This window comes from Protopterus annectens, chromosome 6.part0, assembly GCF_019279795.1.
Source record: "Protopterus annectens isolate FY-2018-M chromosome 6.part0, PAN1.0, whole genome shotgun sequence".
Taxonomy (NCBI): Eukaryota; Metazoa; Chordata; order Ceratodontiformes; family Protopteridae; genus Protopterus; species Protopterus annectens.
The window spans coordinates 513,116,855-513,131,150 of record NC_056737.1 but is presented as its reverse complement, the minus strand read 5'-3'; the positions used below and the strand labels follow the sequence as shown (position 1 = coordinate 513,131,150).

Below are 14,296 nucleotides of genomic sequence, written 5' to 3'. Positions count from 1 at the left end.
TCTTTGGTTTAAATAGTTAACTTCCATTCTGATTTTAGACATGGCTAATATTTCACATTTTCTTTTCATCAATAATACACTTTGGTGTACTTAGCATTTAAGATGACAGCATTACAGTGGCTCTAAACTGCATTTAGTGTAGTTGTACAGAGCTACTTCATGCTGGCTCCTATTCATTAGTACAGCAGGAATTCATGCAGGGTAACCTGTTAGCCCATTACAACAATGCTTTGATAAGTACATTCTGAATGTTTTGTCTAGAAGCTGTACTTTATAAAAAATTTAATTTGCTGATGTGCCCCATTCCACTACAACAGTGCTGGTTTAAGTCTATAATTAGATTAGCAGCCTGCTAAGTAGTGGGGACAGTAACAGAGCTGCACAGAGCATGTGCAGCCTACAGCATGTGCCTTTCTTTCATTGGCTGCAGACGTCACTGCATGACAATTCGATATGTTTCCACAGTAATCTTTATGCTGCACTTGTGAAATAAGAGAAGGAGACAGTGAGACATAACGTTCTTCAAGCGGTGGAGGTATTCAGTGTCTACAAGATGTAGCAACCCCCTACCCAAAAAAGAGCAAGAGAATTGCTGTAGGAAGAAAAAAAACTAGGATTTCCAACAGTGGATTTTATGTTTTGGTGCTTGTAGCAGAGGTCAAAGAAGGAGCAATTTGTGGTAATTCCTTTCTGATCATTATTTTTTCCATAAAATGTAGTCATGCATGAAATGAATGCTGCTGATCATGTCATCTGAATTAATCTGTCTTGCTTTCAGTATTTGTATTGCAGAGGGATGTGCTGCTTGATTTTAACAAGTGAATGGACTTGAGGTTAATCTTAAATGCAGATGCATATCCTGCCTTGGAGTCTGTCTGTAAACAGCCATCAGGTGTCATAACCTTTATGTTTGTTTATTGCTGCATAATTGTCTTCGGCTTTCATATAATAGGGAGCTATTAATTATGTGTTTAGGATTGCCTTTGCTTTGAGTTTTCTAAAAGCTGCTAGAAGTAAGGGATACTGCTTCAGATCATTATGAAAGGAAATTAGCAGTATTTGCTGGTGTTATTCTGGTACATTTCCTTAGTCTTGACTTAATTGTCAGCGTTTTTAGAATAAAAAAGCTGTATAGGCTGTGCATATAAACCTTTAGCTGAATGTGCTCATAGACAGGCTGTTTGTGTAGTATTAGGTCACTTGTTTTTATAGTGCTTCACATTACCCAGATTCACCGATTTTCTATGAAAGATGTTTACAGAATTGGGTGTTTTGGTAGACTCTTGTTTCACTGCTGAATTTCCTTTTATTTGTCTCTTTTACATGATAGTTCAACAAATCCTTTTTTTATCAAAGTCATACAGTGTTCCCTTAGGGCACTTGTACTTGGCCCAAAGCCTTTTCTTCTTTGTGGCTACAGGTTGTGGCAAAGAAAATAAAAAAAGTTAACAACTGCAGTGTCTATCTGCAGTATACTATATGTTTTTAATGTTGTATGTAAGAGTTTAAAATGTAGAGTTCATCTTTATTGTTCTGAACTAGCAAGGATGCACAGCTTAATGCATTAAATTTGTTTTATATTAATAAGACACAACAATGTTTAACAAGAATGTTTTGGAAGGATTTTTTTGGTAACCAGTGATCTGTTTTTAATGAAAACTATGAGTCATTTTTTATTGCCAGTTCTATGCATCCAAAATGAGGGATTGTTGCAAGGGCAGGATAGATGTAATGTACTTTTCCTTCATGCTTTTTTTGCTTGGGGGTTGGGCTGTAGCTAAATAGAACACAATGTTTGATTTTCCTTTATCTACTTCATTATAAATGTAAAAGGTGTCTATACAGCTCAGCTGCTGAAACCTCCTGAAGTCCTTAGTTTGGTCTTTGCTGGTCTGCAGAGCACTGGGAGGTTCCAGTTCTTTTTTTTTCAGCCGGGAGCTTTATAACTGGCTGCCTGCCATCATGCGTCTGAGATCAACAGACTGCTTGGGAAAAGTGTTTATATACAAAATCTAATTTCAACCAGACAGATTTTTTCTTTCTATTTTTTTAGAAGCATTACAATTAGCAGCTTTGCTGTTAGAGCCAGAAGGCCAGCATAAAACAAAGAATGCAATAGCTGTTAGAACAAAGAAATAAAAGTAAAGGGGAAGTAAATTGTGCTCTGTGACTTCTAAGCAGCAATTTCTCGGGGGATTCCTGTCCCTTTTCATTACTGTAATGAATGCAGTGTGTTCTCAGTGTAATGTTGCTGTACAGGTAGATGTTTTGACTGTGCAAAGTAACAAGCTGACCAGAAGATATGTTTTTTTTTTTTTTTTCATTTTTCCTAGGAAGATTGAAGCCCCTTTTAAAGGGGAAATGCTGAGTGATTTCCCCTGAACCAATGCATGCCATTAAAAGTTACAAATATGACATTTTATCTTTTTAGGAAACTTGAAGAGTTAATTAAAACATTTTTACTATGCTGCAATGTTGAGATCCGCTGTATGTATTGATCTACTCTTGTGAAGGAATTTTTACAAGACATTCCAGTGTTAACAGTTTGAAAATGTAATCATTTAATAGAATCAGCAGAAATTGTTTTCTAGTCAGTCTGTTTTCCCGTTAAGTCTAATGAAATTCAGATGAGCTCTGTAAATGTTTGCAGAAACTAAACATGCATGAAATATACGGTATAAGTTGCTTATCATGAAATGTATGGCTGTAGATGAAATTTCCTGTTTTGGCCAAAGTGCTTTCTAAAAAGTGATTAAAAAAACAGGTTAAAGACATCAGCATATTGTATTGCTTATTATGCATTTTATTTTTGGGACTGTTTTGTAACTATCTGTTTAGAAAAATAAGCAGGGCTTCTTTTATGGGTTTTAATTGTCATTCAAGGAAACTAATCCGATTAATGAGACTCAGAAGTTACAAATGGGAATGCAAATCCATATTAAGTATAACAGGGCAGGATTTTTTAGCTGGCCAAAAATAATGTAATAAAGTCACGATTCATCTTTTGACAGTTAGGAATCTTGCTTTCATTATGGGATGTGTCACATAAGAAAGAACAGTCTTAGTATGATCGGTGTAACAATGTCTTAGTAACAGATTAATAGTTTGTCAGTTAAAAAGGATCAGCTCTATGGAAAGGTTCTTACATATGACATTTCATAACAAAGTTCTCCAGACCTTCTCTGAGATATATACAAATGCAAGAGTCGAGGAGGAAATATTGTTTTCATTTTTTTTTTTTTTAATCTTGCACTCTGCATTTAGATACCAGGTTATCACGAAACATTTTGGAATGTAAATCATGTCAGCCAAGGAGGAAATCTAAAATGATGGAGCTAAACAAATTTAGTAGCATGCAGATACAGAGACATTTTTATACGCACCTTAGCAAGTATAACAAAACACTCTGTCTCAGTACATACTTCTGTCTTTGTTCTTTATCTGTATCTTATTTATTATCCCAAATATAGACACTAGGGTCTATATTAGAACACCAAACATTTAAAATGTTGAGTGTTCTAATATTGACCCATTTTCAGCGAACGCTGAAAATATCGAAGAAGCAGAAAACCTAATTCTTTCCTAGGGAAAGAATTCGGTTGTCTGTTTGTGTTGCTTCGGTATTTTCAGTGCTCTGTTGGAAAGTTACGGGTTGGGTTCAGGTAAGTGTGCGATTGAGTGCGGGTTAGCTATGTGTGTGAATGTGTGGACATGAGGGTCAGGGCGGGTTAGGTGAGTTAGGGTTAGGGTGCGGGTGAGGTGAGTGTGCGATAGTGACGGACCTTAAGGTTAGGGTTTGGGTTAAGGTAAGTGGATAGTTAGTGGTGTGTGTATAGTTTAGTGTAGGGTTAGGTGTAAGATTTTAGGTGTATGTGTGTGGATTGCTGTTTGTTTGGTGTGCTTGTGTTGTGTGTATGTGTTTTGGAACAGCAAATTTTTTCCCTAGGAAAAAATTCACTGTTCTGAACATTCGATGTTTGGTATTTTCGATTGGTAGGGTTCGATATTAGAACACTCGACATTTTGAATGTTCAGTGTTCTAATATAGACCCTAGACACTACAGCATGTCTACTCTGTGCATGTCCATATGGAAAAAAGTAATTAGATCTGTTATTGCAAAAAAAAAAAAAGTGGGTGTGCGAGTGTGTGTAGGTATGTATACAGACAGAGAGAGAGAGTTCTGAACTCTTGCCACATTATAAATCCCTGTGTAGCAGTAATACATGCTCCGCAACAAACTTGTTAACTCCTCAGTACGTAGTATTGATAACTTAAATGAGAATAACTATTATCCTTGTTTGTGTTTATTCATTTACTTACTTCTGTTGAGTGGGAATAGTATGAATATGCTTAGAGACCCTTTTCTATAGAGTCTTGGGGAGAAAACTCCATAAGCACTATAAAACAACAAAACTATCAACCATAAACAATAAACATTAAATGATAAAACAATTAAAGCAATATCACAAAAATGTAGAAAGAACAGTAGCAATCTAATAAGATTTAACAATGGCAATATAAAATAAAAACAGTCAATGTTATTTTAGTAAACTGTACCATTGTTCATTGTTCTTCTGTGTACATTACATAATAGCAGTCTGTGTCCACAATAATAAATTTCTCTAATGTAAGCATATGGCTAGTTTGGTAACACACTTCTCAGGAGAAAAGATCACATTTTGTAATTTTTCATACCTTTGTTCATAAATCAGAATGAATTGAGACTGCTAGTTAAACTGTATTTGTTAACTGATAGAAGCAGCAACATTAAGAAATGAATGCAAATTTTACTGCCTCGATTACTGCATCATGCATTCCCAGATTGTTCTTATGCACATGGACATCAGGCATGTAGTATGGAAGGATAAAGCCCTGATTATAACTTAGATAATCCAGGCTCAATGATGGATTCAGGCACTGGAATGCTGGGAGTGAGCAGCTGTTGTCAGCTCGTCCCTCTGAGGGGATTGAGGAAAATAGCTAGGCCAAATGAGTCGCTGCTAGGCTCACTGGGCCACTGCTAAATCAATGAGATGTTCCCAAGTGTAAGAGAATATGAGTTCTCCTGGCCTAGGAGCATTAACTAACCCCACCATCCAAGGAGGGGAGGAGTTTTTATGCAGATCTTAACTTGAACAGACCATGGCATGGCCTAACCATCTAAATGTTGCCTCAGCAGAGAACAAATTGACCTAAAGACTGTTGCCCTGACCTCAGGGCAAATGGGAGATAGTCTTTTATTAGGGTCCTGCAAAAAAAAAAAAAAAGGGCTCACCTTAAGAGGAATGAATGAGTTACTTGGATCAGAGGGAGTTTCCTTGAAGATAGCCATTCAGGGGCAAAAAAAAAGAAAACCCCCTGTAGAAAAATACATAGCTTTTGTGTGTTATGCAGAGACATGGAAGAGAAAGTGTGTCAATAAATTCTCAGTAGTTTAGACATTTCAGCAAAAATGCTTTGCCTAAAGTACTTTCATTCCCTTTTCTTCACTGATCTGCATCCTTGGGGTAGGTATATTTAAGTTTAGGGGTGTGGGGTGTCCCCCCACATAGGGAGTATCTCCAAAAAAAGCTTTACTCTGAGTTTCACTGAAATTGCTTTCAGTGAAACATTTTTCAGAGTTTTTGCTGTTGGGGAAAGCTGTGGTGATCTATCACATAGAACAACACTGGAAAAATAATAGTCTTTGTATTAAAAATTAATTGCATCAGTTGTTTGTAAGTGACATCACCCAAAAAGTTCCGGCCAAATAAATTACCATTAATCCTTTCAATGCATTACTGCTTGCTGCTTCTTAAGTATGTAACACTCTTCACTTTTAAGCAGTCAATTACAGTCAAGTATTACACTCCTGAGAATATCCCATATGTCATTTACATTTTTCAGTACTGAAAACAAATGCTGCACTCTGTAAGTCTGTCGCAAGAGTTTTGATGTCACACAATGCAATTTGCATGAAAGAAGCATAATGCATAATGATTTGCAAATAAGAAACATGCAGTTATTCATAAATCAAAATGTTGGTTGATGGGTACTGTAGCAGAAAGATGATGGGCAACCCCCTGAGCCTTCCCAGATATTTCCATGGGATGTTTATAGTGGTTTACTGCAGTATATATATATATATATATATATATATATATATATATATATATATATATATATATCTGTATTTATGCATTGTGTAATATTTATGTTGTCTTAAATGTCATGATACATTTAAAACCCTAGCATTCCTTAAATATTTTGGCAGTTTTTTTTCTATAAAAACTTTCATAAACTTTTTATTAGGCAGTGGCCCAAATAAATCTAATGTATCACTTGGTGACATCACTGTAGGGATAGCAGGTGGATGCATCGAGGTTGATTGATATGCCCCTGTGCATGTGTGGTGTTGAATCCATTAAAGTCTATGGACATGTTCTCATGCAGTTCCCACATTGACATCACGACGAATAAAGGTTCACTGATCACTTGTAACATTAGCATCTTTTTATGAAGACTGTACTAAAGAATCAGGATATAAGTTTTTAGAATGAATGGGAATTAAAAGGCATCCTGATGCTGTAGACACTGCATACTGTGTTGCAGTAGGGAATTCACTGAACTGCTGCAAACCACTTTAGGGTAGGAAAGCACCAACAGTTTATTTAGTGTATAGGTGTCTCTATAGCTGATCAGAGCAGTGAAAGTGTGTTTGAGTAGTTTTTTGTTTGTCTTTCGGCTTTTCCCGTTTAGGGGTTGCCACAGCAGAACTCCGGTCTGCTAATGATTGGCAGTTGTTTTTTATGGTGTTGAGTTGCCAGCCCGACGTCCAACCTTCAATGAAGGTACGCCCATTCAGCGCATGTCTTTTGAATGCCCACTCGACCGCGGGAAGGACATGCAGACACCACACAGAAGGCACTCCCAACCCAAGCCAAGAATCGAACGGGAAAACCTCTTGCTGTGAGGCAACAACGCTACCGCTGCACCAGAGTGTTAGAGTAGTAAGGAAATGAAAAACATTATGGCAGAACTGCAATATTTGAAAGCAGAAGCTGGTTATGATTAATGCTAATTATTCATTAAAAAGAAATCATGCTTCATTTGAAAGAGTGGTTATATTAGAAATTATAGAACTGCAATGGTGCACATATCACTATAGGTATCACATACATATAATGGTGCATCTTGTTTTCAGCAAACCAGTAAAATAAAATTGTTTTGGATAGGTAGTACACTGTGAATGGTGTACTGGGATGTGAAACTGGTTTCAAATGATTCAATGGCTACAAATGCTGATGGGTTAAAAATGAATATTTTCACATTTTACATCTTGAAAAACCCCTGTACAGCTCAACATTAAATTAACCAAGTTTAGAAAATCTGGCCAAAGGACCTACACACATATATATAGCGTTGTGCAACTTCAGTGAATATAGTTCCATGCAAAATGTGGGTGTATGAAGGTAAATTTCATTTGTAATAGAATTATAGTGCCTCTGGGCTCTGCATGGTCAAAGATGCTGGAATAACAGCTGTTTAATCAATGAATATGTTAAACAGCTTTTCTGAATTGCTGTGTAAGTAGTTTGTATATGTAGCATGTCACATGCTGTTTACTTACACATTTTGAATGCCATCGTCTATGTCAAACTCAGTTCTTACCATTAGTACATGTGTGTTGCAGTGTGTTGCAATGTGCTTTGATTATGCTTATCTCTATAACTAAGATGCTCATGCATACAAATTTTAAGCCAATTCTATTGCCTGACTATGACTTGGGATAGAAATGAAGAGATTTAACCTGCTCTCCTATTTTCTTGAAAAGGGGAGAGAACATGAACGTAGAACACATGACTATAGTAGAATCACACGACATGAGTATCTACAAAGGTGAGTGGGGTCATTTGATCATGTCACCGTTGGAAATGGGCTGTGCATTGCAAAGTCCATTATACAATGACCTCCTTGGATACCGACATGAATGTATAGTGGGATAGCAGTGCTTAAGTAAAAAAAAAAAAAAAAAAAACAGAAATCTTCTCAGTTTTACAATTTAGAACCCAGGGAGACTGAAGAGACTAATGATGCAGCTTGGGAGGGAGAGATGGTTATTAGCAGAGGAATGAAGTAGAAAGATTAAGAAAGATTAAAAAAAACAATGCCCTGGATAACTTGCTGTCCAAATGTGGGGATTTAGTAAATTAGACGTTGATTAATTAATCATCTTAAATTAGTCATGAGCCATCTATCCACACACTGAGGACATGGACAGCTGATTGGAAGGTCAATAAAATGGTGAGGTAAGGATAATGCTGTTTGTCTGCATTCCTTGATAACTTGAAAGCCCTGACTATTATTTGTTTATAATTCTGGGGAAGTTAAAGCCCTGAGTTTTATATATTTGTAATTCTCCAGCAATGGAAACTGTACTTATTTTCTGCAGCTCCAGTCTGAGTATTCCTGTGATATACCAAGATGTGCATCAATGTTCGCTGAGGTCATGGGGCTGAGAAACAGAAATTTTTGGATGGCCTTGGAAATGCATTGTTTGCCTTCACTTGATCATATAATAATGGATCGGTACTTTACAGTAAATAATTAAGTCTATATACAGAATATAATTCATTTTTTGAACCATTCTAAAATCCACTACAAAAGATGGAAGATGAGTGTTTAATCTCTGCCTGAAATGAAAGAAGGGATAGCAGCAAGTATTCAGTCCTGTTAGGTATTTAAAGTGAGTAATGTGTGAGTGTAACTTGTTTGGAAAGAATTCATGGTGCTGCTGAGATTCACCCAAGAATTTTTGCCCAGTTTATAACTATGGATTGACTCCAGAAATGCAGCTTTTTCTTGACATATTTCCTATCAAATCAGTACATTGAGATTTCTTCCTGCCAGAGATGGATTATTTTTTGTACTAGGATTTCATTATTTATAAAAAGGTCTGAAGCAAAGTGGCTAAAGGGATGGTTTATCCTTATTTAGTCCATAAATCTTAGATGATATGGTGGAACCCAGTTTTGTCATGTCTTTATAAACTAGCTACCATTCCAGTTTTTTGTTGCACTAAGTAGTAACCTCTAGCATGTAGCAGAAAAAGCATAAGTCTAAGTTAAGCAGTGTATGTGAATGATTAAAACAACGAGCTCCTAACAGACTTCATTTTTAATCTTACGTTTGATTCCATCAGGTTCCATTTGTCTGTTGTACGAGTCTGAGCAAGTGACTTAATAAGACAATGCTCTCAGATTGATCCTGAGAAGAAGCAGTTGTACCTAGTGGGTTTATCTGGTACACCAATGTTTGGTACACACAGCATAATATTTTTATTGCATTCAGTCACCTTTAATGTCTTTCTGTTGTATGAGAACTATGCACATTTTTTTTTATGCTTCATTTGCTTAAGAAGAAGTGGTCACTTCAGAGGAGTGTTTAAACCCCCTCACAATCAATGTAATTTATGTGGCTAGCTTTGCAAAGGATATGAAAAGGTGTACTAAAAGGAAAGAATCATACCTCTGGAGAACGATAGAAGGGAATGAGGGATCACAAATGCAAGAGAATGGGTGACAGGATAATAATAATAATAATAATCTGTAAGTAAAATGTTGAAATCAAAGTATGAATTTTAGAATACCAGTGTCCAGCATGGTGCAGTATATTAAACACAACTACAAGAAAAAAAAAGCATACAGTGTTAAGTTGAACAGTTACATTGTAAATAGCACTTTATGAACTATGTTGTTACACATATACTTATTTATATAGTAAGAAAACAGTCAAAAGTATGTTTTTAATACTCTAAAGCCAACTGCTTTTGTCACTTAGACAGAAGCACTGCAGTTGCTAGCAGGGTATTATGAATAGGATCATAGGATCATAGTAGGTTACAAGGCTATTGGCCCTGAGGCCCTTATAAGCCTAGCAAAGAGTTTAGCCCATCTTTAGACACCTGAGCACCCAAAGCTCCTGTCCGGCAGGGACACGGGTGGAATCCCAGGGGTGTATTTTCTGTTTCCCATCCAGTTATCCAGGTTGAGCTTAAAAAGGGATAATGAAGTACTCTGCTTGATGCGGAGAGGGAGTCTATTTTCTAGATGGAGGAGTCTCTGGGGCAGAAATCTGTCCCACCAACAAGTCCTATTGATGTCACAGATCAGGTTGAGGTCACATGTATGGGTTGCTCGAGTGGAGCTTGACTTGCGGATATATAGAAGTCCCATCAAGGCAGGGTCTGAGACTGCTTTGTATGCCAGACAGAGGTCACCTCTGAGGAGTCTGTATGAAACTGAGTAGAGAGACAGGGCTTTTAGCCTATCTGTGTAGGGTAGATGTTTGAGGCTCTGGATTCTCCTGGTGAAGAACCTCTGTGGTCTCTCCAGCTGGTGCATGTGCTTTGCGAGGTACATACCGAAGGGGGCACTGTTCTCAATTATTGGCCTTATAAGGGAAGAATACAGGGATGTTATGACCTCTTTTTTCCCTTGATGAGATACCTTTACTTATGAGGTGGGGCATGTAGAAAACTTTCTATACAACGGAAGCAACATGGTGGTCAACAGTCCGGTTGCTATCAACCTGGGTGCCCAAATCCCTCTGTACTGATTTTGTACTTAGGACATTGTTATTAATGTGATACTATATGGGGACGTCACTTTCCATAAAGAGGATGATGATGCATTTTTTGGCATTCACCTTGAGGCCATGTTTCTGGCACCAGTCATTTGTTTGGGTGAGACCCTATTGAAGGACGTCCACATCATTTGGGGAAATTGATGATGGCTCCAAGCTTGCAGTCATCTGAAAACTTGGCCAGCCATAGCCACTGGTTTTGGCCTGTACCTCAGGGAATTATATCCTGAATAACAGAGGCCCCCAAGACCGATCCTGTGGGGTATGCCGCTGGTTATGGGTCTACTGCTTAAGGTGGCTTTCCCTATTTTGATTAGGTGGGTTCTATCAGAGAGCCAGTTTGCTACCCATCTGGTAACATATGGAATGATGCCTAGTTGAGAGAGTTTATCTACTACACCCTAGTGGGGAATAATGTTAAAGGCTTTGGCCAGGTCCCCTCATTCAAGGCTTTGGTGACTGTTTCAAAGAAGTTGACCAGATTTAACAGACAAGACCTTCCCTTGACAAAGACAAACTGTGTAGGTTTGAGTGTTTGGAGGTTGCCAATGTCCCTGTTAATGAGGTCCACAATAATCCATTCCATGGCCTTCAGATCAGGCTAGTTAGGCTGATAGATCTATAATTTCATGGACTGGTGGACGCTCCACCTTTTGTGTAAAGGGATGACAGTGGCTATCCTCCACTTAGCTGGGACAAAGCCGTACTCAGTCTTTGCTTGAATACGGTGCTTAATAGTGGCGCATGTTCATGCCTGAATTCATGTAGGATGCAGCCTGGGATGTTATCAGGTCCCATGGAGGCTGTATTTTTTGCCTTTGAGAGGGCAGTGATGACCTGTTCCCTAGCGATAAGGGGTGGGGGGCAGGTACTGAGGATGTCCTGATTTACTGATGGGGGAGAGAGGGGAGAAGTTTTTGCTGAATCTATCAAACAGTAGATTGGCTATATCTACAGCATTTGTGTATGTGGTGTCCTTGACCACCAGTTTTGAACAGATCTGGGTGCTTCCTTTGAGATTGCAGACATATGTGAAGAAAGCCTTATGATTGTCTCTAGTAGATGTGACCAATTTGGACTTGAAGTTGGCTTTAGAGGATTTCACTAGTGCTCTTATTTGCTTGTTCTGGCTAAGGAGAGATTGCTTCCAATTGGGCACCTGCTCATTCTTGGTCCTGGACAGCAATTTTTTCCTTTTGTTATATAGTTTATTTATTGCAGATGTCGACCAGACAGATTTACTCTTCCTTGTGGAGGATGATTTTGTCCTGTCAGGTATTCCTGATTCCATGCATCTATATAAATGCTGTTGTAGTACTTTGGTGTAGATTTGGATATTGGTGCCAGTTCCTATAGTGGGGAAAGGGCTGTGAAGCTGTTTATACCATCCCTAAGGAGGTTGTTATCAGTTTGGAGAAGTTGTTTTGTTTGACCCTAGCTAGAGGGAGGTAAGGGGAGATGGTGACTTTGAAAGTGACTTCTTTATGGTCAGATCTCACTAGGGAGGATGATACCATAGGGGTGGTGCAGTGGTTGCCTGTGTTTGTTAATACCAAGTCCAAGATATTATCACCTCTTGTGGGGGTATCGACTAGCTGTTCCAAGGCATTTGCAATGATAAAATAGAGGAATCTCTGGGCATTTGTGTTCTGGCATGAGTAGTTTGTCCAATTCTGTGGTTGGAAACTTAAAGTCACCCAGGATCAGGTAAAGGGTTGAATCTTAATAGATTTGAAGAGGTCTAGATAGGTGGAGTGGGCATCTTGAGTGAAATTTGGGGACCTGTAGCTAGCTATAATTTGAATAGGGGTCTTGTGAACGATTAACTGCTCCTGGAGTGTTTCCTGTGCATCATACTGTTTGACCAGCCTGGAGGTGTGTGTCTGTTTAATATATATTGAAACTCCATCTCCTTTGGCTTTGCTGCCCCCATTTTGGGGTCTTTATGTATGATAGGATGAGTAGCCAGGTAAGGCTGGGGTGCTCTCCGCAGCTTTAAACCAGGTTTCTGTGACTGCACAAATGCCAGCATCTTCCAGAGTTAAGAATGCTTGCAATGAGTGCACTTTCATGTTTAGACTCCTAATGTTTTGCAGCATGACCTTTAATTTGCATTTTGTTGAAATTATTATGTTGGTAGTATCAACCATATGACGTTTCCTAAAAAAAGGCACTACAGGGGAGGCAAGGGCCTTTGCCAAAAGCCTGAAGTCCAAGTGAGACAGATGCAGGCCATCTCTAGCAAAGCAACGTGGTCTGTCAATCATATCTTCCCAGGCTGTAAAGTACTGTATCCCCCTGGAATGACATCAGAAACTAAGCCAGCTGTTAAAGTCAATCATTTTCTGTTTGTATTGAGGCATCATTCTGGGTGCCAGTAGAATGCTGCTTAATGCTAGGGACATAACTGCCTGAGACACATATTCAGTGACCTCAATCATGTTTCTCTTCATGTAGTCCAGGGAGGTATGTCTCAAGTCGTTCATGCCAACATGGACTATGATAGAGTCATAACAGTACCTGCTGTTGAGAGATTTGAGTGCGTGTGTGATATGGTGGATTCTGGCACCTGACAAACAACTAACTGTGACTTTCTCCTTATCCAGCCTGGTGAGAGGCACATTGGTGTGTCTCAGAATGGAGTTTCCTATGATTAATATGTTGGATTTATGGTTAGGCTTTAGTGGCTGTAAGACACTGGTGTGTGGACTATGCATGGTATGTGGTGTGGAGGGTTGTGCAGTTCTCATGTGTTTTTGCATCTGAGGTCTCCTCTGTTTGGGTTTGTTTTTGTTGAGAACCTCTACATATGTGGGTGTTTGTTGTGTAGTTGTGGGTGGTGTTTGAGATGTAGTGATTGTGTTGACAACCTTCTCAGTGCCAGATATACTGGCTTGTGAGGGAGAGAGCATAGACTCTAACTTCTTTATGTAATTGCATCTCTCACAAATTGTGTTCCTAGTTGGTAATAATAGATAGTTGTCCATGTACATGAGGTGGTTGCTACACTGTCTCAGGATCCCCATGTAAACCAGGCTAGCAGGAGAAACTGTAGGAAATTGTCCATCCATATTTGTCAGAATCTGAGGGCGAGAATCCAGGGAGAGCTAAGGGGTAGGCCTTAAGCCCAAGTGGTTAAACCAAAACTAAGAGGCTTAGAATAACACTTAAAATTTAAACAGGCTAAAAACAAGCAGTAATAAATGCAGAGGAAATGCAGTTGAATACTTTAGAGAACAAGTAGCAGAAAAAAATAAGACAAAGTAACAGAGTAGTAAGAGGAAACACAAATACTGTAAAAACAGCTGCATAAAAGTTTTTTTTTTTTCCAATACAGTGGAAAGGGAGACATTATAAATGGTTAGAATAAGCAACAACTAGTAAAAATAAGAAAAAGAAAAAAAACAGGATACTTATTGTTATATATCACAAATCAGAGTTGTAGTCAGTGCCCCTCCTCCATTCAGCTCAGTGTGAATAAACAGAAATTCTCTCAAAGGAAAGGCTTAAATACCAGAAGGTACAACCTGAAACAACTTAAAAAAGCTCAAAAGAACCAGTGAGTGCTTCCTCCAAGCCCTAGACCAGCCAACCCCAGCCAGTGGCCAATAAACACAATCCTCTCACTAAAGTGCAGAAATGCTTCTGCTAATCCAAGATGGCCTGGGACAT

At 38.5% G+C, this 14,296-nt stretch overlaps 1 protein-coding gene across 7 annotated transcripts in view; it reads left to right on the top strand.

Annotated features, from left to right (window-relative positions):
- The first annotated feature begins 475 nt into the window (after nucleotides 1-475).
- FAM110B (family with sequence similarity 110 member B) overlaps nucleotides 476-14,296 on the top strand; it is a 731,362-nt gene continuing 717,541 nt past the window's right edge. For all 7 annotated transcript variants that reach the window (XM_044074233.1, XM_044074229.1, XM_044074232.1 and 4 more), the window contains exon 1: nucleotides 476-679. The gene's annotated coding sequence lies outside the window, so the exon portion shown is untranslated. The remainder of the gene's footprint in view (nucleotides 680-14,296) is intronic.